Source organism: Anser anser, assembly GCF_964211835.1.
Source record: "Anser anser genome assembly, chromosome: 4".
Classification (NCBI taxonomy): Eukaryota; Metazoa; Chordata; class Aves; order Anseriformes; family Anatidae; genus Anser; species Anser anser.
The window spans coordinates 43,862,351-43,889,274 of NC_139724.1; the positions used below are offsets into that span (position 1 = coordinate 43,862,351).

The 26,924-nt window shown below is 40.4% G+C and overlaps 1 long non-coding RNA gene across 1 annotated transcript; it reads left to right on the forward strand.

Moving 5' to 3' along the window:
• Positions 1–3,642: 3,642 nt before the first annotated feature.
• Positions 3,643–26,166, forward strand: LOC310898535. Its single transcript, XR_014583409.1, has 4 exons — positions 3,643–5,263; positions 5,900–6,072; positions 22,453–22,601; positions 22,694–26,166. It is a non-coding gene; the product is annotated as an uncharacterized lncRNA (long non-coding RNA).
• Positions 26,167–26,924: the final 758 nt, after the last annotated feature.

The following is a 26,924-nucleotide window of genomic DNA, read 5'->3' on the forward strand; positions in this document are numbered from 1 at the left end:
AAATAATGACAACCGTTTATCACTTATTGATTAAATTGCTTTATTGTCACCAGGATAGGAGTTCAGAAACTGAAATTCCACTGAAAGAATGATATTTTATCACTGAGCTCAAAACCCAGGGCAAAGTATCTTGAGAAACATTTACAATCGCATTTTAGTCTGTGACAAATTACACCAGAATACTGCTTGGACAGTCCTTGGTATTAACCAGATGCAGTGGGATTCATGCTCCTCCATTGTACAAGAAAATGACTCACATATTCCTCTTTCATCCTAAGGGACAGATGAAAAACTGATTGCAGGCTCTTGCGCTGCTCTCCTTTCATGCTGCCTGGCCCGTCCTGTACTCAAGCTGGGTTTAAAGAGAAGAAAAGATGCTTGTGTGTAAGAGATTAAGTGTGTTCAGACTGTACCCATTAGTTATTCTCGGCCGTGGTGCTGTGCTCAATTTGCGGTGTGTTCCAGTCCTGGGGCGTGATTACAGGCTGAGCCCGCGGTCGGTGCCCCGTCCCGTTTTCACACTGGTTTTTGCTCTACTTGCTTTGCAGGCTTTCTTAACCACGTGGCATGGGAGGCTGCTCTGGTAAACGGCTGCTGCTTTCATTTGGAGCCTGCCTGAACAACAAACGCGGTCTCCTTCCATGGACCTTAAATCTCATGAAAGTTTGGCCCAATGAAATGATGTTTATATTACAGCATTTCGAGAACTATAAGTGCTGATGGGACTGAAAGCCAAATATAACTGCAGTCAGTGCAGACCCAGAGAAATTGTTTTCAGGCTCATGCCAACAAATTGTGATTAATTTCTTTGTTGTGGTGCAAGCTCGCTTCTGAGCATGTTCCCCATTAGCTCGATGAGCATCCCGTGCAGTCACTGGCACGCTCTGCAGAACAGATCAGCTCCCACTTCTGTTGCACTGACAGCACTGCACAGTGCCAATCCCACTGAAAAGCTGGGCAAAGCTGTCTTTGCTCTGTCTTTACCTCCAAACTGGAAAACACTGGTTTTTGGGACTGCCCCGAGGAGGAGTTTGGGACCTGCAAAGATGAGTGTCGTTTGTCCTGGTCTGTATCGTAGCAATAGGAACAGCAAAGTGACATATCTTAACGCTGACAAGTAAAAAGGTGCCTCTGGGTAGAAGTGACTAGTTCCTCAAACTCTATCTTGTGTCAAGCATAATCAGGAAGTCTTGGAAAGCTACATATCTCAGGCAGGCTTTGTTGCTGGAAAAACCAGGAAAGGTCTGTTTTGTTTAAACAATTCCCTTGGAAATAGCAATTCATCTAAATAGAAACTGTTCAGCAGAAAGCACAGATTCAGAGAAACCTCCTACTTTAATTATCTGCAAAGTTTGAAATCACCAGAGCATGTTCTTAGGTAGTTTTATTACTTCATTTTTTTAAACTAAAACTAAAAAAAAAAAAAAAAGAAACAGAAGCAAAAAGTATAAAAATTTATAAAAGGCTTAAGATGCAGTCAGGATTTTTAGCTGATCTGAGGCTGTTTCTTCCTCTTTAGATCTCTGGGTCAGGGTAGCTGTCAGATTTTGACCCCAAAGTCTTGCAAGACCAAAATTTAATCTGCAACCAACTTAAATTTTCATGTCTTATCACAATATGGACTTCCTAAATCTATGGAATACCAGCTTTTTCACAGTATAAGCTTTTGCCTCCTTTCAGCTTGCTTTTTTGCCTTAATCATTCAGAAGTATGAGCAAGCATGTTCCGGTCTCTCACCATTCTGCTCTCTGATTTTCCTTTGGCTGCCATCCATCACACAGAAGTAAGGAGCCACAGATCCCATGTAGCTCTATGGGAAGCAGTGGTGAGGTTTCAGAAGCTACTGGGACAGGACCAATGGGAAAAAGGGCATGGGGGAGGAAACTCATTTCCTCCTCTCACATATTTTTCTCTTGATTTAATCATCCCAAGGACCCTTTAGATATCAAACCTGAGCATGGGCCCCTTATCTGCTCGTGTATAATGTTTCAGAGCTTCTGCTCAGCATAAACAGACTGAAGCATGTGCACTTTCCCAGAATAGATTAGTTCTTACTTTCTTGAGCTTTTCCTGTCCTCCTTGATCAAACCAAGGGGAGTTGGATTCATGGCAATAGAAAACCTGGAACCTGGCACATCCAACAGGCAGGAAGTATAATGATTGATGAGGACAAAAAGTACATGGGGACATCATCTCAGATTGTCAAAAAAACTCATCAGTGTTTTAATCTCAAGTATAACCAAATTTCCTTTGAAAGTTAACTTTTCCATTAACTTTTCCATTAACTTTCCATTGAAGTTAACTTTAGATTGATGCTGATGATGATTAGGGGAGTTCAAAATTCAGCTCTTAAAGCTGCTTAGCAACTATCTTGGTAGCAGAATGCAAATTTTCCTGTGACTATCCCTGCAAGACAGCAGGTAAGAAAGGTGTTATCTTAGTCATTTGGACTGTCAGCAATTGGCCGGGGTGTAATATAACTAGTTTCTTCTGTACAATGTAGGTCTGTATACAAAAGCTTTAATCAACCTGGATGTACGTAAGTGCAGTGAAATGGGAACACCCTGGTAGTTATCCCCAGTAAACAAATATTTATTTCATTTTGTTGCACAAAAAGTTTTAAAACAACCTTTGTTATTGTGAATAATTCTGTTTGTTTGAGAGAAACAAAAGCATTTGGGGCCAATTTCTACTTCTTCATTCTGCAAACATGTTAACTGAAACTCAAGAGTCCACTCATGTTTAACATCTGTGTGACCTGAAGCAGAATTGGTTTCTTCATGTGTTTAACACAAAAAGCATGGACCTGTTTGTCCTATGCATAAGCATATCACCTTTTTGTCTGACTGATCAATATGAAACCAAGCCGTGTGTTGAGATTCTATTATCATGTTTTCTACTGGGATACTGAAATATTCTTAAACGCAATAGTCACTGTTTAAAATGAGTGGTGAGGGAAAGAAAGGTAATCTCTCTTTCTAGGAAAATCTTATGGTGAACTCCACTAACTTGATTTAGAATAATGGAAAATAATGTCTTTGTTCCTCTAAAATAAACATAATTATCCATCCTCATAATCACACTAATATGTTTGGAACTAACTGTAGAAGATCAAGTAATTAGTGTATGAACTCATTATGCACGATTCAGGAACAAATCTTTTGTCCTATATACTCTATAAATACCAGCTTCCAAACAGTTAATGTAACTGGTAGAAGATAATACAAATTCAGAACCTAATGCAGTTTTAATCTGACTGAAAGTTATGTTGCACAGAGCTTTCAGTGCTGCTGTTTGTGTTACTATAGGGCACGGCCTACTCCAGCGAGCCTGGCCCAGGCCTCAGCTGAGGGAGAAGCAGCGGCCCCTTTCTGTGTCCGTTGGGGGGTGATCTGTCCGTTCTGCCCAGGGTCCACACACCTATCCATAATGCTCCACCACCCCAGCTGAGGGTGGGCATTTGTTCTGCTGTCTCCCCCAGGATGACAAACCATAACCCTTCCTCCTTCCAAGTGATTCAGCGTGGCCCACCATCAGCCCCTGGGCTACCAGAGAGACAAATTTCTCTACCAATGCAAGCCTGGTAGCTAATGATGTATTAATACTATATTACAGTCATTTCAGTTAATAATTGTAGTGGGTTTACGTGGCAAGGTTTTGGTAGCCAGGGGGACATAGGGGTGGCTTCTGTGAGAAGAATCCAGAAGCTGCCCCATATTAGATAAGGGCCCCACTGCTGACAAGAGCTGAGCCAATAAGCAATGTTGTTTGCGCCTCTGTGAGAGCATATTTAAGAAAGGGGAAAAAAAATATGTTGCCACACAGCAGCTGGGAGAGTGAGAGGAGTGAGAATAAGCCTTGCAGGCGCCAAGGTCAGTGAAGAAGGAGGGGAAGAGGTGCTCCAGGTGCCGGAGCAGAAGTCCCCTGCAGCCTGTGGTGAGGACCATGGTGAAGCAGGCTGTCCCCCTGCAGCCCATGGAGTACCAGGGTGGAGCAGGGTTCCGTGCTGCAGCCTGTGGAGGAGACCACAGCGGAGCAGGTGGACCTGCACCAACAGAGGCTGCGGCCTGTGGAGCAGGTCCCAGGCCGGAGCTGTAGCCCTTGGAGAGGAAACCACGCAGGAGCAGGGAGGGGGTCTGGCAGGAGCTGCTGCCTGTGGGGGACCCAGGTTGGAGCAGTTTGCTCCTGAGGGATGGACCGCGTGGTACGGACCCGTATCTGGAGCAGTTCTTGAAGAGCTGCTGCCTGTGGGAAGTCCCCGCAGGATCAGTTCGGCAAGGACTGCATCCCGTGGGAGGGACCCCATGGCGCAGGGGAAGAGAGTGACTGAGAAGGAGCGGCAGAAACGAAGAGCTATAGACTGACTGAAACCTCCATTCCCCTGTTCCCCTGCACCACCCAAGGGGAGGAGGTGGAAGAAGGTGGATAGGGGGAAAGCATTTTTGGTTTCTTTCCTTTGTTTCTCACTTCTCTAGCTTGTTAGTAATAGGCAATAAATCTTACTGTCTCCCTATGCTGAGTCTGTTTTGCCCATCACAGTAATTGTTGAATTATCTCCCCGTCCTTGTCTCAACCCTTGAGCCCTTTGTATCGTATTTTCTCCCCCCTCCTCTTTGAGGAGGGGGAGAAAGAGAGCAGCCATGGTGGAACTCAGCTGCCCACACAAGTAAAACCACCACAATAATGAATTTGTTCTTGGTTCTAGTGTCACATACAAGATATTTAGAGGCCTGTTGCATGTGTAAGACCTACAAAACATGATAGTTCCTTCTGGTTCCTTGTTTCATTAAAGAAAACATTGAATCTAATTATATAGACTCCAGGGTTATTCCTGGCTCCATTCAGAAAGTGGCAGGTACAATGAGTGTTAATGAGAATGTTATGGTGAAGAAGTCATCACTAGGCCTGTTGCCTCTGGGTCTCAACTGCATAAACTCCAGGATGTATTTTTATAACTTTCAGTTTGTTTTAGCACTGTCTTGCAGAGAGTGTTTGACAATAACCTTTAATTTGGGGAGAAGCTACTGCAGACTCTAATTAAGGCAGCCTTTTTTTTTCTTTTTTAAATAATAATAATTAACCAATCGCTGTAGCATTTTAAAGAATAAGAGACCTCCCCTTGTTAAGTTGTTCTGAGAGGATATTTTTAATTAGGACGTCTCCCAGAGAGGTAATATGTTCTAGCTGGTGCCTTAAGCAAACAAGAAATAAGCATGAAGCCTTTTTCCTCAAGGAAACAACCTTCCATTTAAATACATACAAGGTATTCTAGAGGGAGTCTTTTTGAAGGCAACTTCTTAACAAGTATTTACTAATATAACAAAAACAAAGTTGGGAAGCGTTTTGATTATAGCTAGGCTCAAATTTCATTTTGAAAGGAAAAAGTCTTTTGATTATGTCTTAAATAAAAGCTTGTGATAATACAAACTCCTTTGTAATATTTAGTTTGGAATAGTTTATATATAAATAGAGCCATTTAATGTAAGAGTAACCTGATCTTGTCTGTATTTTGAACAGTGAGATGCTTCATGCCCTGCTATAGGATCAAACGACTCTCATCTCAGTAGATAGCTGTTTAAAAAGCAGTTTCAATAGTAATTGAACCTAATTAGTTGCTTTGTAATGCTTAACCAATATCTTAACCACTTCAAGACTTGCTAAGAAAGAAAGGCAATACCTTTGACAATTTTAGCTAGAGGAACTCATAAAATAAGAATCTAAATGTTCTATTAAAAAAAAAAAAAAAGAAAGATTCTTCTGTTTCAAAAAATCTTGCAAAAATGAAATAAATTAGGATGCAGTTTCAGTTTTAAAGAGGTTCTGAGAGTAGTAGTAACTGCATTGATGGATTTCAACACAAACCTCAGAGGAGATCAGTGTTTTAATTCTTGTTTTGCAGAGGGGAAGCTCAAGGCATGGAGGAGGGGGGTGAGTTGCCAAAAATTGCAGCAGCAGCCCAGGAGCAGAGGTCTGCCAGACATTTCATGTGCCAGCCCAGGCTCTCTCCATTCACCTACAGCAGTACCACAACATCAAGCACAGAAACAATGAGCTGAGGGAGTAAAAGGAAAGGTAAGAGTTGAATGTCCAGTTTCTCAATGAGTTGATGAAAAGGAAACAACGATATCAGTGTGATATCCATCCATTTTGTATCCAATAAGTTACTCAGAGAAGCTGTGGATGCCCCATCCCTGGAAGTGGGGCTTTGAGCAACCTGGTCTTGTGGTAGGTGCCCTTGCCCATGGCAGGGGGGTAGGAATTAGATGGTAGGTGGTTCTTTAAGGGCCCTTCCAACCCAAGCCATTCTATGATTCTATGATTACCAGGGTTTCTGACACATAGGCAAGAGATTTTATAATAATCGAAGAAAATGGGTTATGTTTAGTGTTGCTGTGAAGGCTTCTGGGTGTACAACAAGGAAAGATTGGATATTTGTGGTTCAGGAACCAAAATCCAGGCAAGATTTTCATATTTATTTCATATTTATTCTCTGTGCTGCTCAACATTGTAATTTTTATTTTTGCTACAGTGTAGTCAGTGTTCCTTGGACAGAGAGAAAAGAGTTGATATCACACGCTTTCTCCAAAACATGCTTATTCTCGAAATGGATATATGTGCTTGTACAAAAACACACTTTTTTAAAAAACATTTTTATTTATAGGGTTCTAAAACATGAAGTAAATTATTATAGCTACTAGATGAGAAAAAAAAGTCATAAATGTGCTTCAAGAGGGTTTTCTGGTCTGCAAGGAAGCAGGTTGCAAGCCTTCAAGCTTCAGCTGTCTTCAGGATTAGACAAGCTGAATATCTCTGAAGGGACCTCTGGTCAGTAGCTTAATGCTTTCAGTGTGCTGTGTTAGGGATTGTGAATCCCCAGCTGTATTGTGCTAAATTGCTTGTGACTTGGTTTAACAGAGGACAAAAGCTTTGACATTGCACTGGCTATTTCTAACATAAACATAATAGTTCGTGCCAGCCAGCCAGCTGAGAGACATTGTGTAGGAAATACAGAAAATGAGATGGTTTAGACGTGAAAATAAAATCTTGAAGAAAATTAGGCACAGCAATTATGATATATGTATTTTTAATTAAATTTCATAGATTTAAAATGTCATTCAAAGAGAGGAGAATTCCCAAGGCTAGCAATTATTTTACACAATATATAATATCTAGAAAGTACTGTTACCTTTCATCAAACCACTGTGGAAAAAAAAAAAAAAATCTTTGAGTGTAATTTGGGAAGATTTATAGCACTGGAAATGTTTGCAAGAATGACAATGTTGATATCCAAACTTTAATTTCAGCAATGTTTGCTATTCATTTAATCTTTGTGCTTTAATCTCTGCAAATGAAATTGACTTAAAACTCCTGATTTTTGTAACTATCCAAGCTAATTCTAGGTCCAACAAAATCTGTGATGAATACGCCTGAAGGATCATAGAAATTGCTCTGTTTGGCACTTGCTTTAACACAGGGTGTGCTTTGTACTATGTATGCAAAAGTGCTACTGGTTTATCATCACATACAATCTTTTTCTATATTTTTTTCTAAAGTTTTTGTTTATATTTAATTGCACTTTGGTATGTGCAGAACACAGCTTTCCAATAGCAATATTCAGTCAGCCTGTTAAAGAAAAGCCCAAGGACATATTTCTACTAAGCAAAATCTCTGAAAGGAAAGGGACAACGGATAAAGTACCCACAGAAACAATTCCTCCAGAAGATTCTTCTTTTGAAAATACATAATTATCTAATCACTTCCATCCTGGTATGAAGCATAGAATTATCTGACATCTTCCTTTCTCTTATAAGGGAACAAATGCTGCATGGATTCAATTAGAAAGTTATTTAATAAAGATGCTGCTAGAGTTCAGTGCAAGGAGAAACCTGAGGAATTCAGATATTTCTTTGCTGTCTCCCAGCATATAAAACAATCATGTAAATTGTATCTTTTAGCTTTCTCAAAACAAGAACTCTAGTTGTACAGGAAGGCAAAACATGAATCAGGAAAACTGTTGTGTAAATAAGCTGGAAAACAATGCCAACTAGAATATGTTTATAACAACAAAGTATAGGGATGACTCTTGTTCACCTCTGAACTCAAATTTTTCATTATTATGGCCAAGAAAAACTATCTGAGCAAGTTTCATGACCTCTTAAGCAGCAGTCATTAGACAGGATGTTTCATATCTATATGAACTGAATTAGAACAGCATACTGAAATGTGGGAAGGGTATAATAATTCTAAATAGCTAATAATGTATTTGGTATATAATGATTTGTGAAATTAATATAACGAATCATTATATACTTTAGATACGTAGTAACAGATTCTGGCAAATAGCAATGTATAACTTAGCTGTTGTGAGATTGAAATTAATGGAAAAACTATTAAAAGAAAAATGTGAAATCTTCCAGAAAAAATAGTGCTACCATGTGCAATAAAGAGTATTGAGCGCTAGCTTCTAATCTCTTCCTTGGCTTCCTCATCTCTAGAGCAGATCTTTTGAATTAATGAGATTAAAGTGGTAAGCAAAAGAGAACTTACAAGAGAAAATATTCCTTTCATGTTATTTTTATATTAAAAGTATCTTAAAAAACAACAAGAAAAAAAGAGAGTGATTATTATTCAATGCACTTTTCCAAACAGATGCGGGTGTAGGAAGCCTATATTTACATGTAGAGGTACAACGTGTTAAAATACCATCTATGCAGTTCCCTTTCATAACTGAACCATCGTGGCACCAGAGTTTTGTGCACAGCAAATCTATATCTGTAATCTGGAGTCAACAACATAGCCTGCAAATGTATCTATTTCATAATCACAGCTATTTTTCCAGTATATGATCTCTGAACCTGGTTCCAGTTTTCCCGGTGGCATGTGTTGAGTATTATTCACAACAAAAATTCTTTCTCTCAATGCCTGTCTCGGTTTGGCCACATCTCAGCGAGACCCATGTTCAGGGTCTTTGAGAGCAGAGCCTGGCTGCAGGCTGGAAGTCCCTGGCCATGGAGAACACAGTGCTTCAGCTGTAGGGCCCCTTTGGAAGATGCTGGTTGTACCCTCACAAGTGTAGATATAGAGAGTTATACAGAGATATCTGTCTATACAGCGTGCAGATTGAGTTTATTCACTGAGGAAGCTAGTGCCTGGGTAGGCTGTGGGAAAGACCGGGGGCACCAGCAGGTCTGTGCCAACCCAGGGATGCTCCAGCTTGGCAGTGCAGAGTGATGTGTGTTCACGGTAATAACTGTCGAATTTCTGCCAGTGTTATGTTCTTCTGCTAGCAAAAGACTGCCTCTAGCATTTAAGATGAGACTGTGTTAACCCTAGACTTCTACGAACTTGCTTCTCAGTTGGTAGACATAGTTTACTGGGCTCAGTCAGGGGATTTCACGCTGTACCACATCGGTACATTGCTGTCTGCTGTGCTATGGTTTTAAACCAGACTTTCAGCCTTGTAATTTATTTTTTTTCTTTGCTCATACATAGAATTCTTACTTACTGTAATGCACAGAACATCTTAGGAAAGGTACAGGAATATTACGAAGAATGCAGTTTTATGGCAGCTGTAAAAACTGTTGATTCTGTATACCTTTATACCTTGCAAAGCAATAGTAACTGCATCCTGGCTACAGGACATAATTACATTGCTTGGTGCATTGTTGGCCATTAATAGGATTCCTTCCATCTGTCTGATGTATTTCTCTTCCAAGGATACTGTTGTGTTTTATTACAGCCATTTAAAAATTCCTGGTGCTTTTCCAGGCTCACTTGGGGTGTGATAATACAGAAGTTCACCAAAAACATTTTAAAGGAAAACTGACATTTATAAGGCAGACAAGGATAGTATTTTGCTTGCTGCTGTCTCAGGTTTATGCTTTTGCTATCATAAAATAACTTTAGGTCCATTACCTATGACCGATATTTTCATTATTATTTTTATTACTTCAGTCAGCATTCAAATACAAAAATGCTTTTCAGACACCAGGGGCTTCACAAAATCAAATGTGAATGAACCTGTGTTCTCCTGTATCTATTCAGCTCTCTCACTGGACAGGTGACTGACTTAACAGACTTAACAGATCTGACGAAGCATCTATTGCGTCAAAGTACTCATTAGTTTAATACAAAAGGGGCAAAATCCTGGCCCCTTGTCCCTCGCTCTCCCTTGCTCTTTGTTCCCACTGCAGCAGCTGCAGGCACTACGTGCTCCCAAGTGAAAAGGGAAAGATCCAGCCCTGGCTCTCAGCATTTGCGACATCGAGATGCTTATCAGAGGAAATGCAACATTTTACACTCGAGTCCTGGCACCAGCAGTAATGTGATGTCTTGGCAGGGCAATAATATTCCTCTGCGCTGTAGGTCTCGACAGCCCTCCTATGTCCTCATATGCCACCAGTAGCTGTGCGTGCAAGCCCGTCCTCTCAGAGGAGTGCCGGCCATATGGAGGCATTGCCGCCTGTGCAAATACAAATGATGGCTTGTAAGGAAGGGCAATGACAAATCAGCCTGCACAACGAGCACTGGAAAGTAAATGTATTTGGTATTCTTCATCAGGATTGTGCTGGCCATGTGCCCTCAGAGATGAACAAATCCCACTGCCTCCAGCATCTTCGCAGGCACCAAGCAAGGGGTGGGAAAGCAGGACCAATGCCATAGAGAGTGTTGGGGTTGCCCTGAGAGCAGCCAGCAGTGATTCGGTCAGAATTACAAGTGGTTTTAAATGTTTTTGTAAAACAATTGAAGGCACGTTTTTTTGCAAACATTCATGGTTTTGATTTAGTTATCAAAGAAAAAAAGAAACTCCCAAGCCTATTGGTATCTTTGCTGCTCTATAAGAGATACATCTCCTTAAAAAAATACACACATAGACTGTTTATCTTTCCTTCTTTGACATAAACCATTTTAAAATTTATTCTTGTTATCCCACTACAAATTAATTTCAGGCTCAAATTCCTTTTTTTTCACAATATACCCCTTCCTTTCAAACTTACAGATCAGTTGAGAGAGAAAAGCAAAATATATTCACTGTGCATTTCTTCCTTCCCACAACAAAAAAATGGCAAATATTCACAAACTTAAGGAGTAGATAGCATATCAAATTTTTGGATTAGAATAGGCTGACTAGACCTCAAGAAAGTGTAAGACAGCATCCACTTGTTTTTTGACGTTAGTTGACATATAATGAGTTGAAGTTTTTGTTAGCTTATTGAAGCAGCCTCTTTCTGCCCCAGATCAGGGAAGACTGGAGCAAGAATTGTTTGATGTTATCTTTATGTACAGGTTAGTTGGAAGAATCTGTCTTTGTCCTGGCAAAAGCGAATATTCCGTGTATATTTTAGGTTTGGGAGATGGAGATTAGATGGAAGTCGCAACATTATGGAGACACCCATCTTGAATGTGGAAGTATCATTGTGTTGCTCCAATGAAATCTGAGCAGCAGTAATCTTTCATGCACTTTTCCTCGGCCCTTCTATTGTTTCAGCTGTCTATAGTGTCTTGCTTTGAATCATTGATTATAAATGACCTAAATTCTCGAATTACCATTCATGTATTTTCTTCAGAAAGCTTCTGTCAGTTTCCAGGACATAATATTTTAGGGAAAAGATCTTAAAATAGGCACGTGATTTTTAGAATAAAAGAAAAACGCTGCAGTCTGTAAGGCAATCTGAATATAAAAATGGTCTGTCTTTTTTCCCACTCTAATTAGAAAAACAAAAATAGAAATATTGGAGTGGTGCATATCCAATTACACTTGCCATTCACCAGGCTTGAGACTTTCCTACAGAGACTTCTACCATAATGATAAGGAGATGGAAAAAGAAAGCAGTCATTAGCAATGCTCAGGGAATTTTTTTTTCTTGATGTGAGCCACTAGTGTGGTAGATCTTAGAGGCAGCAGTACTGGGCTGCTTTTTCTTAGATAGTTCTCCTTGTAGTGAAGAGTGTAATGACAGTCTTTTTGTGGCATCAAAGTACGTTGGCACTACTACTGGAATGGCTTTAGTGACCTGAGAAATCAGCATGCTCACATTCACTGAGCTGTGTATGATAATTGCATTTGAAGTAATAACTTAAAATCAGTGGTTCCCATAAAGGAAGGGTCTGGGGTCTTTGCCCAGATCAGAAGCCTTCCAAGATTCAGTGGCCTTAATGGCAGAGGATACCTTGGCTTACTGGCAGTAGAGGGATGGAAAAACTAGTTTATTTGTGTCATCGGTTCTTGCTTTTTTCTTTTACGGTTGGCATATTCTCAAGCTGCTGCTTTGGAGGTGTCTTGTACAGGCCACCTGAGAAGCACATTTCAGGAGTGTTTCAAAGGAGAGCACCTCTGGCAGCTGCAGCAAGCAGTGCTCCTGGGCTTTAGTTTCTTGATTGCATGGATATGAGAAGGAAAGTGTAGGCCAGATGCCCTCCAGGGGTCCCATACAGGCTAAATTATTCTGTGGTATTTCTGTAAGAATTTGATCTGGTTAATAATTTTATGTTGGATTTGGTTTTGAGTGGTGTTCATTCAGCGTCACTTGAAGTGAGCAAGTGTCACTTTCTGAATAGTTCTAGCCCACGCCAGAAAGCTGTCATTCACCACGGAATCTACGACTTACTGAGCAGAATCATTACATCTATAATCTTTAAAGAAAGAAAACTGATGCAATCTGTGTGCGAGTGAATGAAATGTAGCCAGCAAGACAAGCTGAGAATCGTTCTCTAGTAAGTGTCAGGAAATTTTGGAAGACAACATATCGCTGAGAGATTAATTATCAGACAGAGTGGGGGGGGAAATTCTGAGGCATACACATGTACTGCTAAAAATTTACCTAAAGTGACCTTTATAAGCTCTAAGACAATGTCTAAGATTAGACCATTTATCACTGCTCATTTGCCAAATGAAATTGGTGGATTGGTAAATTATTAGGATAATTTGTATCTACAAAAATAGTTCACCAGTTTACAGAGAAGAATATATCATACTGAAAACTGGCCTGCATTTCAAACTGTGGATTAATAACTACTGAATGCATGCTGGCACATAATTTAGATTCCAGCCATGAAGTCTCTGAATTGTGAGCTGGTAACTACAATAAATGTATTTAATAAATACAGCTATTGTTTTTGCTGGCATCATGCTGCACATAGCAGCTAGAAGAGCACTTGGTGACATTTAGTAATCTTAAAGGCCAGGAAACAGTCTGAAAATCTTATTTGCCTTATTTGGGGTATTGAAATGTTGTTCCAAATGGAAATAAAGCACACAGATCAAATTGCTAAAATGGAAAGTGTATGTTGATGGTTTGGAAGTTTTTCCTTATTTGAAACTCTTATTTATAATGGAATATTTATTAAAACAAATTGTTTTTTAGATTGGATATTTATGTAACTATTAGGCTGTACTTTTCCCCACCACAGAAATACTTGCAGATGTTGGATTTGTTGTCAATGATTAATTGAAAAGGAATCAAAATGCATCACTGCAGTGAACAATTGCTGAACCTAAGCAATTTCATTTCTCTCCTCCAATGACATTATCAGGTACCTCCTCTCCAAATCATGGCTTTTAGAAATAAAAGCATTTATATGTATATTTTAGATCTGGGGCCACAAATATAGTTGCTGAGCCATAAAGCAAATTCCAATCTCAACACCATAAACTTTCTTTTAAACTTATGTAATTCTCTGTCTTAATAGATGCAATTTCATTTTAGGTGTAAGGTATGTGTGGAGACTTGAATAAATAAGTACTCTTCTTTTGTTAGAAATAGACTTCATGGCATATTTTTCTTACATTTTAAATCCCACGAAATAAAAGGAGGATGGAAATTTTCTTCCAGATTTTTCTATGGGTAAGCTTTTGCATACATGAATGAAATTAAAATAAATTTTTTAAACCCCATTTTAAGTTTTACTCATCCATATTCTAAGGCTGGTGAAGAAGCTTAAGAACGAATCTGATGTGCTTAATTCAGGCAAAACAGAGACAAGAGGGAGGAGTAGTTATGTTTCCTGAGCACAGAATTCAACAAGATCAGTTGAGTAGGTGTTGTCCATCCTACTCGAAAAGTTTCTATTGATTTGTGAGGGAGCTCATGCTGACTTTTTCAAAGAAAAACAACACGTTACAGGAACAGTGCCTTGATTCGCTTGAAGAATATTAGGAGCTTAGTGACTCAAATAAAACACAGAAGCTTTGAGCAGTCACACTGTGAGCCCAGATTTGCACAGCACTTAGGTTGCTGGAGCCAATTGTCTTATCAAGAAACTTTGACCTAAATGGGTCCAGTTCACACAAAGCAAAGTCATTAAATTCACATAATTTATAAGTCAGGCTGTAGGCACAGGGATGCAACACATCTTGTATTAGCAGCAGGAACACACAGAGCTCCAAGCTCCTTGACTAAGCTCCTCCTGGGAACAGTTGCCTATGTGCAAGCGTGGGAACAGTTAAATATCTGAGAAGTAAATTCAGAGAAGACTGTACATTAAGCCAGAAGTCGCAGAAGTGGGAAAGGCTGAGAGGGGAGTTATTGCTTGAAGTCCATCTTTCAGAGAGAGTTAGAAACCTAATTCCTGGCTAGAGAGTAGCATTTAATCCCAAAATGAAATTACAGCTGTGAACCCTTCTCTGAAGTTATTCACTGCAACTGGGATGGTCTTTTTCAACAGCCACAACAAAATACTAGGAGGAATATGCCTCCTTTTCAGGAGAGTACTCAGTAGGGCTGTGATGGATCTTGGCCAAATTTTGCCTTGCATTTCCCAAAAAACACAATGCCCTGTTCTCATACTCCATTCTCCTGATTTATCCTGGTGAAGTTTACACCTTTCATAACAGGTGTAAAAGAAAGAAATTAATTGTTTTAGGCCTTTGTTGAGAATACTGGCTTGGTGCCACGTCCTAACCCTTCCTCCCATTCACCCTTTTCAGAATAAAGCAGCTTCCCTGGTATGGCCCAAACACAAAACATCCAGTCAGTCACCAGCCTAACGCTTACAGACTGATAGCAGTACTCACAGACTTTTGCCTTGGTGTTTGATTCTGGAGAGAGTCTGAGATATTCTTAATGATTACAAATGAAAAGTAATGAAGATCTTCTTATTAACTAATTAACTAGAGTTCCCTCCAGACAGAAATGTGAATTGCAGATCTTTCTGTGAACTGTGCTTGCTACTTGTCCTCATGACAACTAGTTGGCATCTTAAAATATCTTCCTAGCTGGTGCCTTCAAACAGCCAAACATCTACCAAAGAAAGCCATTCATATCAAGATATTTGCACTCATAACTATATGTAGCAACTCCTGATTTGTTAGAATTGTTAGATTCTCAAAATTCAATGTAAATTGGTGTCTTTTTTCCCTCTACTTAGCTTTGACTTGTTTAATTTCTTTGATGTCAGAATAGCTATGAGAGGGACGGTGATTTTTAATATCTCTGAATGTATCTGGATTATCTGAAACACTCATTTGCAGAATTGGATTTTTCTCCAGTGTGTGGATTTTTAAACACCAATTTTTGAGTATTAAATGTAATCACATAATCAGGTGTCTGTGTGACAATTGCAAAATAGAGGTGGTCTAAAAAAAAATCATGAATTCAGGCTTTCTGTTGGGATTTATGCTGTTTCTAGCTGACAAGGCCTTAAGCATAGACCTTTCCATTTCTATGGGCAGATGGGGTAGAGGGAAGCTTGGAAAGAGAGAAGGAAAATGTTGTTTGGACAGCTTCATTTCTGATAGTCTTTGATGAAAGTGTTAATTTTTGTTTGTTTCTGAGGAGCCTACTTAGCTTTATTAATAACTGGCCTGAGCTTTGGAGACTAGCTCACCAGACACAAATTTCTCATATAAGCTGTCATTGTAACCCATACAAATGTACTAAAACAGAAGTTTTAACACTTTGTGTTGTGGACTTCTGGTGACAATGCAGTTTTCAATCACTTAGCTATAGGAAATGAAGAGTTTGTAACCAGAAGGGGGTGAATGGGTTGGAATTAATCCAATTCAATAACATGTGCAAATGCATTCACCATCTTGAATTTCAGTGTTAACAAATTACATTGCAAATGCCATTATGTCTTTATCCAGAGATACACTCAGTTTTCTGTATAATGTTGTAGTTATTCAGTAGTATTCCTTCCTGGGTTTAGACACCACCTGATAAGAATACAAAAGCAAAGCAAGCACAATTTTGTGTACCCCTTTCAATGTTTAAAGTGAGCGAATGCAGTCTCCTGTGTCCAATGCAAACCCGTTAAACTTCCTTAGCTTGCCAATGCGTTTCCTGGCAAAATTCGGAAATATAACTTAAAACAAATGAGTTATTTACACTTGAATACTCGAATGACTGATAAACACATCTGGATATATTTACTTTTCGGTAATTGCTGATTTGTTTTTCCGTAAGTGTAAAACAATATTTGTTGTATTTTTTTTATTGGGGTTTTTCATCAAATCATTGAGGTGTGAGAGTAAGGTACCCAACTATAAATGTCATTGACCGTAAAAAGCCACACACAATTAATTGATCTACCAAACTGCTCTGTCCAGGGAAGGATTAATGGACCACTCTATCCACTGTTAAGGAAACTCTCAAGAATACCCTGAGACTGTTAAACTGTTGTTTTAGTTAATGAAAGGAATATTAACTTACTGTATTGATTTCCAGAGAATTTACAGGTGGAAATTGCATAATTATGAATATATTTATATGAGACATGAGAAACAGTCAGAGAAATTGTCTGCAATTAACATCCAATACACCGTTGGGAGTCCAATTGGTTCAGTTCAAATCTGGGAAGGCTAAAGGATTTTGAAAGCAATGTAATATTTCTGACGAAACCCTCTCCTCCAGCAGTACTTTGTGGCAGAGGGGTTTACTAACTGCCATCACCTATCAATTATAAGAGAGAAAACTATTTTGCTCTCCTCATTTATCCTCCAGATCACATACGTACACTTCATCCACAAGAACATATTCATGAAGCCAAGTGCCTGCAGCTCTTGAAATCAGGGACTGGTGTATTCTAGTTTAGTCTTATTTACTAAATACATCATCACACCAGGCTATGGCTTAAACATTCAATCTTCATGGTTCAGAAAGCACTCTCGGCTCTTCTGTGACATAGGGACAAAGCTGGTGTGGCTACAATTTATGGAGTCAGGCTGCAAAATTGTGATTTATTAAATAGTATCAATCCAGCAGAGGGGAGGAAGAGAGTGAAGGACACAAGATAAATAATAGAGACAGTGCATTACTGTAAAGCATGCTGGGAATTGAGTTGTAAATGTAAATCCCTTCCTCCCTCCATCTGAAACTGCAAAAGCAACCAGTAATTGGAATTATCTGATAAATGTTACTGAAGTGAAGAAATGTTTCGGGTTTTAGTGCCAAAGTCTCCGAGAGCACATTCTCTATGGGCTTACTCAGCCCCAAACAGGTCAATAACCTTTATTGCAATCCATTGGGGAAATAGAAATGTCAGAACCATAAAGTAGCCTCTGTCAGTCCCTTCCAAATAACCAGTTTGACCTATGGATCTAAATACTGAAAACAAATAAGAGTCTTCATCCATGAGTTTCCAGCCATCTCCCCCAACTCTTTAGACTTAAACAAAAATGACCATTTTGGTAAGGATCCTAGTCATCATTTAACAGCAATGAGTGACCGTTTTCCATTATTATTACTTTTTAAACGTAGGAAGACCGCTCTGCTGTCCTCAGAGTCAGTGACACATAAGTCATTTGGCTGACATTTTAATAAACATCTGTTTTTTTCAGAGCAAACCACAACAGTCATCTTTGTTAGGATTTCCTGGCATTCTAATGTCATCTCCATGGATATTGTAGTCTGTTCCTGCAGAAACAAAACAAATATAAAACCAACAACCCCTCCAGAACTCAGAGTGAGATGGAAAGACCTTGAGAGCTTTCATCTCTCTCCATTTGTGCTTGCCACCCAGCCTTGGAAGCAGCTCAACTTTGATAAGGCTTCGCAAGAGGCTGGCCTGCTCCTCCCCAGGTCTTGAAGTCTTCCTGATGTGGAGCAAGGACTGGGGACTTTCCCAGATGGGAAAACTACAGGTGATCAGGTTAGGTTGGAAGTTATTGCTGAAATTCCAATAGCCCAAGGGGCTGAAAGGAGGTGCCTCAGAAGAAGAGGCTTTGGTTTACTATCGTTACATTATATCGTAGATATTAAATTGTGCTCAGAGTTTAACCTAGCACAGTTCTCTTGCCCCAGAAATGCACACATTTTTAAGGGTGTGGATGGTGGGAGTAATACTGTTCAAGGTGGTGCGAGAGAAAGGCAGACTGCTTTCTCGTAAATTGCTAGCTTAAATAAATAGAGAGCGTGCCAGACAACCAAACCTGTAAAAATAGTTTTGTTTCACTGCTTCTTAATCCGTACTAGCCAGGAAATACTGAGAGAGAGAACGGTAGTAAGAGCTGTGTTACACTGTGGAAATATGCTGTTATGACTTAGAGTTCATGTCAGTGAAACCCTTTTTTTTTTTTTCTGAGGTCGCAAGGTGAGAAACTTTAGAAAGTGAGAAACTCTCATATTTATGAAGGGATATGGGTTCACATTAAATATTTTCATCTGATAAAAAGTTAATCATTAAATAACTGGCTTTGGAAACCTCAGCTTTTTTTTTTTTTGGTATTAAAGTGCAAAAATATATGCTGGATAACCTAAACAGGCTATTTAATCACTGAGTGTGTGCTCTGGGAAGTGTGAATTTATGTCGTCTTTGCTCTTATCAGAAGTGAGAGGGCAGGGGTAAGATCAGCATAGTGTCTGGAGAAAGCAATCTCAAAATACAACCTAGTCAAATAACCTGCCTTAAAAGTTGTAAATAACCTCCCACATGCCTATGCAGAGTAGAAACTAAATATAATTCATCATATGAAAATTCCTAGTTTTACTCTAGTATCAACCCTGATTGCTATATTCTAGCACGTCACCAGTTGTCTGGTTAAAGCAGGGAATCAGACAAGCTACTGATCCCATTTTCTGAGGTTTCCTGGCATCCTAAAAGAGGACTAAAGGTTTGTTGTTGTTTGTTGTTTTTTTTGTTGTTGTTGTTGAACTTATGTTAATTTTTAGGATATACCAGTTGTCAGCTGGCTCATTTAAAGTACATCTGGGTATGCTGAATCATCAGCTCTACAGGAGTACCTTGGAGCTGTGCTGGGTTTCATGGCAGATTCGATAAGGAATAGAAATTGAACAAATCTCTTTAGGCAGCTGGAAAGTTACATACTTTGGGGAAAGGGAAATCTCTTCAAAAAACAGAATGAAGGCAAGGGCCCCAGATTATCCTGAGAGTAGTTAAAATATAATAATGTCTAGGACCTACAGGCAAATTTTTGGCAGTGGGTTGCAATGTGTCTGAGAAGGAGGTCAGAGACATTATCCTCATGTTTCAGTCGGAGAAGCTGAGACAGTGAATGGTGGGTGATTTGCACCGTCTGTGGGAGGTCACGGTGCCTGTGCAGTCTCACAGGCCCCCACTCACTGCGATTACAAATGCCATACTTAACTTCTAGGGCAGCATCTCACTCAAGAGACAGGTAAGTGTGGCTCAGGGCCAGGGAAATACAAACAACTTAACAAATGACACCCCTGTGCTTTGAGGAAAATTAATGATGCTATATTAATTGCTACTTTGGCAAAAATTTAATCTTGAGCTCTCCTCCAGCTCCCACCACTGCTCTGAGCATGCTTGCTCTGTCTCGTCACATCATGCCTATGTTGAACTCTTGAGCTCCTCTTTGTACATTGCACTGGTCAGCTTTAAGCCTTCCATCCATCCCCTAGGAATGCCATCAGTCATCCCTATCTCCCCACATGGCACACAGTGATGTTACTGTGAAATCTGCCGTATTTTCAGTGCCTCTTGAGCTCTGTATCCTCTTGACAGCTTTCCGTGATATCCAGCAAGACCTAGGGAAAGGTAGGCGTGTAACAGTAGTAGTGTCACTCCAGCTAAAACCCCTCAGCCGGTCTGATGCTCACAGCTCTGCCTCCCACCAAGGCACTCCTGCTCCTACTGGGTCTGTTCCCAGGGAGGAGAAATGAAAGGCCAGTCTGCTTCTGCTTGAGCCAGGCAGCCTAATGCTTCTCTAACACCAGTGATCCCAGAAGGCAGTTGACTTCTTAGAGAAGTGGTCATGCTCCGTGTAAGGGTGGAAAGAAAGCAGATCATGCTTGCGTTTGTTTTCTTGAAAGCATTGTTGGCTCCAGGACCCTCCGAGGGAGGGCAAATGCTAAATGTCAGGAAAATGTTTGCAATCAATGTCTTACAGTGGCCACATGTTCAGAATAGCTGTAAATCCAATTTAGGCAACAAAGCAGGAGGAGGAGTTGTATATATATGGTATCTGTACGGGCCTTCCCAAGAGCAAGGGCTGATCCCCATCTGACCAGGTGGCTGGCAGTATTTTGAGTGACCTGAATAATCTAGCACCATGCTACTGGAAGGGGCTGCAGTGACACACATTCGGCTTGGCACAAAGGTGGTAAAACTCTGCTGTCACCTGTCCAAACAATTTCAAGCCATCTTTCTGAGGACAAAGCTTCATTTGGTGCACTGTCAGTGGTAACGTGTGAGAATAACTTTAAAAGGCAGTATCAGCAGGCAAGGACATTTTTTTGTGCTCCCAGTGAAGCAGTAAAGCAGAAGAGCCACTTCTGCTGATCCAAGTCTGCTGATCGAACAGAAATACTGTCCATTGAACCTTTGATTTCTGCAGAAATCAGAAATTCCCACTACAGAGAGATGGCTTAAAAATGGCTTGAGAAGTTTCAGTAGGGAATCAAAAATAGCTGAACAAACTAGCTGGCCAAAACCTGCTCTCTCTTCCTCAGCTATAGTTTCTGCCTTCTTCCCTGTGCAAACACAGTTAATGGCTTACAACTGTTCAACTGTTGCAAACAAAGTATTGCTGAACACTCATCTCAGTTTGGAGAGTGGTTCTGCTCCATCACATGCCTGCCTTTAATGAGGCATGGCTATGCCATTAACTTTTTGGGAGAAGAATAACCGACAGTAGTTATCACCATTCACCTTTTGTTGAGCTATTATCACGTATTCAACCAGGAAGCACAAAAATACTGCATGGCCTATGTGTCCACATGGCATGGAGGGAGAATAATTGGAGCAAAAAGTCTGGGAACTGACTATGCACTGAAAAAATATTTTCCTATGCTATTCATTAAGGGTTTATGAGTAACAAACACATTTTCTTCCATCTGAGCAGCCTGAAATTGCTTTCTTATGAGGAAGTAGGATGCACATTTCAGATAATTTATATATAATAAATTAATCAATAGTTCTGCTTCTCTACATGTAAGGACTAGCAGACCCATTCACAGGAACACCGGGGAGTGATGATCTAATCAATGCACATAAATTATATTTATTATAACCAAGATGTGGTGTTTGAAGTTGTTAGAAGGTTGAGAAAACACAGGTCTAAAGTAGTGCATCGGTCTGGAGAAATCCATCCTTCTGCCCTTCAAACATCTAAAAACACTGCATTTTACTAATCTGTCAGAATTAAAGCTGCTTTCTCGTTGTTGTTTTTTTTTTTTTTTTTTTGGAAATGCTTTTCTAACTATAGAGACACTTCTTTGAGTGAAAAAAAGCAGCAGCACTGAGCAACAGGACCATTATTTGCCCAACTTCCCAGTATGTTGGTGAGTCCACCCACATCTGCTCAGATAGCCCTGAACATGATCCAGGCTTCCCTGAAGAACCTGAGCTGGCAGGAGATTTTAGATCAGACTTCATGTATAGCTGATTCCCAAGACAAAAGAGCATTTTTGACCTGTGCTCTAAAAGGTGCTAATGTGATGTAATACCAGCTGTCCTGAGAACGAGTTTAAGGTGGTGAAAAATCTTTGCAGTGGCTCAATTCCAAATGTAACTGCTGTAAAGTAGTGTTATATTAAGATATGATCATTTCACCGTAAATCTGCTCTACTATTGAAAATTGATTCCAGCTGCAGGACCTTGTGAAAATTGCTGGTTAATATAATTGATAAAAATGTGGAGTTTTTTCATTGCGTTGTTCAAAAATCATTGACGCTTCTGAGGAGATTCACATTTCTAGAACATTTAGTTATCCCTGTTAATATGTTTTATTACAGCATGTCTTAGGTATGTATTGATAGGTCAGCGATGAACTTAACAATTAATAATGAAAATGAAAAAATAATAACATTCCTGGAACTGAAATAACTCTTTGATGGTTTTGTTGTTGTTTGTTTGTTTTTGTTTGTTTTGTTGTGTTTTTTTTTTTTTTTTTCAGAACTTCACAGCAAATAACTACAATACAATCTAAATTCTTGATAGAGGTAAAATGGATGTCTGAGGATTCATAGCAGGAGTGAATTTGGACTGGTCTGTAGCTGAGCTTTTAATTTTGCATTTTTTTCTCTCAAGCAGAATCCAAATTTTACCAAATAAGCTGGAAATTATGAAGCAATAGCAAGCAAATGAGCTGTACTTTAAGGACTGGACAAAAAGCATCTATGTTTCATTAGAGAAAACAAACAAAAAAAAAACATTTTCATCAAAAATTAATCCAAACATGGGTAATTAATTAACACATATATATATATATTCCCCCCCTTCCCCCCCCCCCCAGATTTCTCTGTTAGAACTCTGTTTCTTAATCATTCCACAGCACCAGCCATGTTACTTCTTTGAGCCCGGCAGGAAGCATGTTGTTTTCAACATTTCCCCTCTGCAGCTCGTGGACTCCTTCAGGTTTCACAATGTGGCTTGCACTCTTTGCTGCAGTTTCTGAGGTGTGCCTTCCATGAGACAAGGTAGAAACGCAGAACAAATCTTCTGAATGGAAAAACTGGGTTGACAAGTCTGACATTTCTGTGGTTTATATTACCTGTTAGTAAAAACAAATAAGCAAATCCCAACCACATTAGGCAGAGAGAGAAAATAATTCATGCATATGTTTTCAGTCTTCCAGCATTTTTAATTACCCAGGTTTGATTCTTCACTTCTTATTCTCCTAGATTGAAAAAAGCACATGTTAATGGTCTTTCCTAAATACAGCTATAAATTCTTCTAATCATTTTACATTTGTTGTAATGACATCAATTATTTATGAATTGTTATTACTTAGTAGAAATAAGGAAGCTTTCCATTATTCTCTCGTATCAATCTCACCCTTATGATATGCATTTTGACGTATCATTGCAGAACTGTACATGGCAGGACGCCAAAACCAAGCACAGGTTGAAAAGGACTGAGTGATGAGCATGCGTGCACTGCTGTGTTACACAAATGCAGTCAAAACACACTAGCTGCAGAACTAGAAGTAACACTTTAGCACTCGTTTCTTATATCTTGTTTGTAATAATCTGAAGGCTGCTCCCCTGGATGTAAGTGGATCCTTTGTTTTTGGAAGAGGGAAGGTTGCCAAATGATTAATAAGGGAACGAGTGTAATACCGCAGCAATGTTAATTTCTTTCAGATGCTAAAAGTCAACATTTGAAAGACAAACACTGTGAGTATGCAACCTGTAGCTCAGAAAACATATCCCTAGCAAATATCCTGCTCACCCATACCAAATGATATCAAATGTACGCTCCAACTTTGTGATGTTAACATATAGTTTAAGACCTCAGAAAGCATTCTAGCTGACTATGAGAAATTCCCGGTGTTTTCATGTATGAAAGATGACTCAGATGCAATGCCATGTAATACCTGGGGTCATTCTGGTATGAGAGATGTTCTCTCCTTTTTGAGAGCAGTGAAGTACAAATGCCTTTTCATTTAGACATAGTCCATATTTATTTATAGTGCCTTCCATTTTTCATTTATAGTTTTCTTTCTGCCTGCCTAACTCTATAATGCTATCTAAATACACTCAGCTAGATGTTCCTGTGAAAAATAAATGAGAACAGGACTTTAAAACTCTATGAGAAAAAATGATAATGTGTAGAAATAGAAAATGAAATAGTTTTTTGTGTTATAGAAAATACAGGTTTTCTTAGATAACCAGGCAAATAGGCTAATCTTTTTAAAATTATATAATAGTAGAAATTAGTTAAAAATAATGTCTGCAGAACAGATTATCACAACATAAAATGGGCTCCTACACCTACCCTGTATTGTGCTGAAATCAGGATTGGGTGCAATGGAAATGAATATATGAGAAGGAAATACTGTGTGCTTGCACCAAAAAAAAAAAAAAAAAAAAAAGAAGGCAATCAAAGTGTGAATGAGAAGGGTGGGTGAGGACATGGCAGGACTCATCAGTCACTGAGCAGGAACAACAACTCCTCGTTGGCTGTCCCCCGGCGGTCAATCCCTGCTGTTGCTACCAGCTGTGCTGTGGGGTTGGGTGGTGAGGTCCCTGTGGGCATCTGGGGCCACCACCACTGCCTTGGGTAGAGGAAACCATCCAGGCCCTGTTAAGTCTCTACATTAGGTGTGTGTTCACTCAGAAATTACCAGTTCACATCTGTCTGGAACATTCTTTCTCTTTTTTTTTTTTATTTTATGTTTTTTTTCTTCCGAATTTTCCACTAGAGGACCCACATTGCTGTTTCTAGGGCAGCCAACATCCTCTTTTGGTGCCAATGTCCTCCCGACATGTGAGGTTCCTCTGCCACCCCTGGAGCTCCGTGCCACAGGGACACAGGGTGCTGCCCCCACGGTGTCCCCTTCGCTCCCTCACTGCGTGGTCGCTGGCTGGGGGCATCCTCTGCTGCGTCCCCGCTTGGCCGCTGCTGCAGCACCTTCTCCTCTAAATGGATCCACACCTTGGTCTGCCTCTGGCTCGCAGCCCTTATGCGCTGTCTCTCTCTCCCTCCCTCCCTTTTAATTTACAGCAGAGGGTATAAAATAATTGCCCAGCTGTGGGGCCAGGCAGAGCTCCACACCCAGCTCTGCGCCTGCCGACGGTCTCGGCCCACGTCCACGAGGACGCTGCAAGGCAAGCTCCTGGGCTGGCAGAGGAGCCTCAAATGCCAGACCAGTCAGGACAGAAAGCCAGATGGAAGTAATCCCTACCGGAGCAGCCAGTTTTGGTGTCAGGTTTTCTGAGGAGAGCGGCAGTGCCGGCGCCTCGTGCCACGTTCACGGTGAGCGGCGGGGCAGCTGCCAGCAGGCTCCGGTGGGGCTGGAAGCTGCTGCTGCTGCTTGCGCCAAGGGCCTGTTCCCTCCGGGCCTGATCACAGCCTTGTGTTTACCAGGTTAGGGGAGGGTGGGAGAGAGAAGATTGTATCTCAAGGAGAGGCTTTTTTGAGAGTAATTTTTAGATAAGGAAGGAAGAGGAGAAGCAGGCATGGAAGGAGATGCACAGGAGCAAAACAAAGTATTATGTTTTAAGCCCTTTACAAAGGTCAAATCTGTCTAAGTCAGAAAGCAGCTCTGGACACAGATCTGCAGTTGGCCTCTCTTCCCCTCTCAAAGCTGCTCAGGAAGAAACTTCTACTCTGCACCTTCTGTGTGTTCACTTGTATTTGCCTAAGCTTAGGTCATAGCTGTGAGTCTCAAACCCTGGGGTCTCAGTGGGACATAAGCTTCCTACTGCTACCTCCTACCCACTGCAGAGAGGCCCAGCACTGAGCTGCTGGTGGCCTTGGATGGGCCCAGGCTGTCAGACAGAGGACTGCAGACCAGGGACAAGAAGTCTGGCCATCACCACCCATCGGTGAATGTGAGGAAATGAGCGCATGGACCAGACCTTGCTCCTGGCACTTCTGCACTGCTGTTGGAGACAGCAAATCAAAATTACTTGTGTTTTTAATTTGTCAGTAACCAAACTGTGTCACCATGACAAATAATGTAAATGTTTCTGCAGATGCATCAGGTTCAATGGCTCCCCCCGACCAGGTCTGCAGTCTTTTGCAGCTGAGGAAATGCCACACAAAGCAAATGCTGCATAGAGCAACTACATGCGGAGAAGGTGCCTGCAGGCTCCTTCCAAGGCCCCAACCTCTCAGTAGGACAGGTTTCACTGAGGGGCAGGGGGGAGCTCTTGGCAGCCACTGGGACCAGTAGTTAGTTGTCTCTTGTGGGCATACCAAGCTGTGGGGCCTCCAGCCCTTATGGGACAACGGCCATGGTTAAGCCAGGATACCATGGCGGGAGGGAGAAACACTAGTTTTATTGACAATTCCCAAGCTCGTCCCTCATTTCTCCCTTCCCCAGTAAAATTACCTTTTAATTGTACAATAGATTTGCTGTCTGTGCAGGGAAAACATTTCCACCTGGGAGAGGTCTAATTAATTTTCCCAGACTCTGGGAGCTTGATTTGTTGTTGTTTGTTCTGGCTCCAGAAGGAACCTGACCCTTTTGCTGTGGTGCTGAGCAGAAAAGATCATTTCTTCTGAAAACTATCCTTATCATGAAACCCTTCTTGAATGTTGATACAATCTATGTCAGGCAATTGTTTTAGTGCAGAAGTAAAGCTGGAAAGTTATCTAAACAGCACCATCATTTGGAGAGACTGCCTTGACCTTCTTTTTGCAGACATATTTGTTCTGCTGGACAAGTACTTTAACCGTTTGCTTAACCTGTCCACCAATACTTGTGTAATTCATAGGCATCGTGTACTTTTCTTTGCCAGAATATTATAACTACATCTGGCAGCTTTAATTTCTGTGGTAACTTTTTTTTTTTAAAGCCAAAGTACTTTTAATTAGATTTAGATTAATTTAGATAGTATAAACATGTTCCAAAAATGTAAGACAGCTGCTCTGTCTCATATGATAAGCAAATTAAACAGGTCATGTTTTCATTCATCATAGCTGAGGATCAGGTGGCAGGGATAGATTGCAAAGGTAAGACGGATTTTTTCTAACAGATGCTGGCAGTGCCTTTGAACATGAAAGGATGCCGTTAAACTGCTGAACCTTAAGTGACAGCACAGTGTTCCTTTGCA